We start from the raw sequence: 5,185 nt of genomic DNA, 5'->3' as shown, positions 1-5,185 counted from the left end.
TACACTACGCCACGCCAACGTGAGGAACAGGTCCCACTGGAAATATCCACTGGGCTTCATTTGCTCCACAGGATTCAGGATCAGTCCATGGAGTGAAAAGTTCATCACAGTGTTTGGCTCCTAAAGAACAGTCACTGCAAGAAGGCCATTGGCATTTGTGGAATTGTTTGTCGAAGTTCTGAAACATTTTTGCTTTTCTTCTAACCTGACTTCTAGAACAACTTGCACAGACCTAAAAATATTTAATCCTATAAAGAGTGTCTAGTAAAGTTGTTCCAGGGAGCTGTCAGATAAGTTCAGATATCAACACTTTAACTGCTGTCAGATTTCATATTCCGTAAGAGCTGTTATATATTTTTAGTCTTTTAAGTAAAGATTACTCATCATTTTGGAAGTATTTTCAAAGACAACACATATGGACTTTTAACAACAGTGAAAACAGAATAACATTCATAATATACATCAATTAATTTAATGCATAAATTGGTTGGCTTATATCAGTCCTATATATGTCAATTTTACAGATTTTAATGTTTTTTTGTGGCTGGAAATGGATTCTAAATCAGCTCATGATGGTTAACTTGGCAAGAGTTCCACTCCGAACTGCTGTTCAGAATCCCTTCAGTAACTGTTAACTCTTCCTTTTTTTTCCATGTGTGGTCATAACCCAAAAGCATACATTTTTATTTTAAAATTTGGAAATGTCCTCAATATCTGGTCAGATATCTGGTCAGATCTTGTAAATCTGTGTAGATAAAAATTTATTTTCCAGTACATATTTCTTGTTAATCTTATGTTTATTTAATTTGTTGCTTCCTTCCCCTCCCGCCCCCCCAAAAAATATGAAGTGGCAAGTTTGACCTTAAAGTAAAAGATCCCTAAAGAGAAAGTATGACATAAAAGGCAGCATCTGTTTGGTTAGAGTGAATAAAAAGTGTTTGAAACCAACTGTGAATATTTGCTAATGCACTTGGGTTCTGATCTGTCTTCAAAGCAGGCATGGTTCTGGTGTGGCTTCTGCGTATTTCTAACTCTGTCAAGCCCGATGTGACGATGTCTCGTGCCCATGGGAGCTACCACATCCTGTAGGAATGACCCGTGGGCAAGCTGTGGTGAAAGGCTGGGCCCTGCACACGTGAAAGAGAGCACAGAGCAGCAGTAACAGCAGGGAGAGCCCAAAAGACATCCAGTGTGGCCCTTACCAAGGCTGGAGAACCCTGGGGAACCTTCTGTCCTGCTGTCCTGGATGGTGAGGTGTCTACAGGCAGAAAATCGAGGCTTTCTGTAACCACCAAGGCAATAGAACAGCAGCTGAAGAAACGAGTTTTTGGCTGTCTCTGTGGAGCCCCATCACTACGTGCGTGGCCTGTAACGTGTCAGCTCCATGCATTTCCCGTGCTTTCCTAGGTGGAAAAAGTAAGTGAGGCGAATTAGTAACGTAATGTGGTTGCCAAGTGATAAAAGCTAAATGGGCTCTTCTGCCTGGAAGTAATTCAGAAGCTTCTGGGGAGGAGATGAATGCATTTTATCACGGAGATAGTGTTAAAGGGATCTTAAGGGTCATCACAATACCCTGCTCAGGATTAGATTAACGGAGTCTAAATCATACTTCGTCAAATGTTTGCTCGATCTGTTCCTAAAACAGCTCTGCAGTGCTGATGCTGCACGGTCATTTGTTCTTTTACCCGACTCTCCCTAAGATTAGAAAGCTCTTTATGTCCAGAATAAAATTCCCTTATTACCACATCGGTTTGTTCCTCCTTATCCTCTGCTAAATGGACATAGGAAGGAGCTTATCTTTTTCTTCCTGGCAGCTTTTTACGCGTAGGGACCCGGTTGCTAATGGGGTGAAGAAACGTGCCACAAATGCAGGCTGTGAACGCCAGCGCTTGCAGCAAAGAATTTCTTTGGTGTGAGCAGAGACTGCCCGTTAGCTGAGCCCAAGAAAAGAAACATCAGGGACATCTGTGAATTGTGTTAGTTGTTTCTTCTTCTGTGTAGAAACGCTTCTTGGGGCCTTTTTGAGGTTTTTTTTTCTGATGATGTCGAGCACTTTCACTCTTGGGATCGGACCATTATAGACTCTATAATTATAGACTCGCAGCCGGCCGCACTCACGGGAAAGATGGTGCTGACTTCAGTGGACCTCAGACCTGGGCCTTGCTCTGTGGCTGGAGGGAGGAATCTCTTATGGCAAATTCTTCTCCCAGTAATAGCCACAAATTCACCTGACTGGTAAATCTGCACCTCTATATTTGGAGACAGATGTTTAACATTTTATTCATAGTAATATCACAAGGGCATATGAAGCAGAAGATTTTTAAACTCACAGAAAAAAATATATATGTATTTTCACTTTTAGCTTCTGTATGAAATATGGATATTAAAGAGAATTTTTGTGGAGCAGCCCATGAAACTATCTCAGAAAATGCAGTTATTCCCCTTCCAATCATGCCACAGGCAAACCTACCTTCATATGAGAATAAGAAGTTTCTTTTCTGAATCGGTAAAACAAGTGGTTAGAGTCTCTTAAAGACAGAAAGGAAATCTAGAGTTATGAGAAGTGTGCTATAAAACTTCTTTAAATTAGAACTTCCTTCAATAGTTGTTGAACCTTGTTGTATAACCGAGAAGAGTTTCAGGAAAAAAAAGTATCATCTTGCAGCAAAATATTTCTGATGTTTTTGAGGAAGCTACAAACATTTGCATTGAGATCATGTATTTCCTGTGAAAAAACAGCTTCTGACAGAAAACTCATCAAAATAAAGTTTGAATTGAGATTGTTGACCTACTGCAAGTGAATCTTCTCGGGTCCATGTGGTGAAAAGATAACTCCACATCAGCCAGCACCTCCCAGAATAATCTCAGCTTCTTTTATGTCTTCCCTCTAATGACCCTCCCTGAAGGTCCCTCTCATCTGTGCTTAGAGGTCAAGTATTTCAAGCAGTTTCTTTACTTACACTGGTGACAAGATTCTATCTTTTCTGTGCAGCTGATTGTCACAGAAAGCACAAGTTTGGGCTTAGCACATATATCTCTTGAAAAGAGATATCTGAGGACTCAAAGACGGGGCTGTGGCCATTGAGAGGTTAGCTAAAAATAATGACTTCCTTTAGAAATCAAGCGGATGAGTTTGAAGGCCCTCATGCTGTGCTCTGCTTACGGACTTGTGCCAAGCAAAACGTGTCTTAAGCCTGTGTTGTGCCTTAAGCAAACACTTCATTGATTTGCACAGTAAGAATGGATTTCAGTTTAAGCAGAGCTTAAGAGCTTTGCTGAATCAGGGTGCAAACGCCTTGCTTGCTAACCAGTTGTTTGCAGTGAGTCTTGGCATCTGCGATGTGATTTTATGGCATACAGGGTTAGTAGAAATACTGAGGTGGCTCTGTTCATTTTAGATGAAACTGGCAAACATGAAGCGCTTTTAGGAAGTACATTTTTTTAAACAGTTACATTAATAGCACAAAACAGGAGGCTTCACTGGCAGCAAGCATCTTTCCCAGTTATTTGGTACATTCTAAACGTGTGGCTCATCACGTGGCAGAAAATATTTCCTCTCCGCTGGTATGCAGTGGAAGGGGAATTAGACACAAGCAAGGCATTCAAAAGATAGCAAGCTTTTAATTGAAACAACCAAGGAGAAGCTTTCATCAAGTAGCCATTCTAAATGACATTGGACATGCAACTGATTGGCACAGCCTTATTTTTTTTTTCACTTTGATCATAAAATTACTAGGAAAGGCTTAATAGAGTTATAAATATCTTGTTTCCATGAGAGTCCTGGGAAGATAATTATAGCACTGAAGTCTTTACAAAGATAGAGCATTTACAAAATGATATTATCTGAGGACTCCAATGGATAAGGCAGGGAATTCTGTGTTCTATTCCCAGCTCTGCTATTGACTCACTGTGCGCTTTGGGCAAATCGCTTCATCCCTTAATGACTCAGCTTCCTCATCTATAAATTAGAGTAATAATGATGATTACCAACGGCTGTGAAGTCTAGGAATTAAAAGTTCTAAGTACTGCTCACATTCACCAAAACATTGAAAATTCCGCTTGGTAATAACAAATGTCTGTGAGACTTTGGGTAAACTATGCCATTTCCTGAATTAAAAATGTCATATTTTTGTTACTGATAAATTAGATTACTTGTAGACTTACAATCAAAATATTAAGCAGAAAAAAAAAGTCAGCTAAGAAGTTCAAAGATACTAATGAAATGGTTGTATTCTAAAATCTTCAGGAATATTTTTTATTTATTTCAAAGGATGCATTAAAAAGAAGAAGCTTCTTGTTGAGTAAAAAATACAATACTGGTTCATACAATCAAACACCACAGAGCAGCTTTAGAAGGTAGCCAAGCAGCTACCCGTGAGGTACCAGCAACACCTACACTCAACTTTCCAAACTAAGGCTCTGTCATGCTTTTTAACTTGTGTACTACTTCTATTGCTCTAGAAGTTTGGTGCGTCATTTTCCCCAAGTATTGAGCTGAGAAATTAAGCAGTAAACATCAAAAGAGTTTAATATAGAAGTATTGTGCAAATATTACTGTTAAATCTTTGTGGCTTTGGAAGATACAAGGAAGGAAGGAGACGTTGTGGCAAATGAGCAGACAGCTCCACCGCAGCTCCAGTGGGATACTACATCTGAAAGGGCTAACATGGTTTTTGGATGAGTAAAATTCTGTCCTCTCCCTTTGACAGTATTGAACAGCAGCGGCTGCAATTTCAGGGGCTGTTGATAAATTTGAGAGGGATCAGAGCTGAATCAGAAGGTTGATAAAAATGCTGCTAAATCATGTAAACAAAGTAGTAAAAACCCTCCAGGCAATCTGTTTAGCTTGAGAAAGGAAGTGCTAAGAAGTGACTTGAGCACAGGCTGTAACTCCAGGAGCTGAGTAATGGATGCGTTCTCCAGCCTTGGGAACTTGCTGTGTTTTTCTCCAATACACTTATGTGAAAGGTAACAAATTCTCTTCTGAAATGAGGTAAAAATGCAGATCATAGAAGGGAATTGCTTTACCAACAAGTGCGCTGAGGTTTCTGTATTGATAGTTCTGAAAACAACATTCCATGTTTTCCCAAAACTGAGGCTTTGGATCTGGGGTCTGTGCACTTCTGGGACAGGAAGAGGAGAAGGCAGCAATCACTGATCGTTTTTGAGGAGTCTGCAAAAGGCA

Source organism: Tinamus guttatus, unplaced genomic scaffold, assembly GCF_059628265.1.
Source record: "Tinamus guttatus ecotype Peru unplaced genomic scaffold, ASM5962826v1 Tinamus_guttatus_pri_ptg000080l, whole genome shotgun sequence".
Classification (NCBI taxonomy): domain Eukaryota; kingdom Metazoa; phylum Chordata; class Aves; order Tinamiformes; family Tinamidae; genus Tinamus; species Tinamus guttatus.
This window is presented reverse-complemented; position numbering follows the sequence as displayed.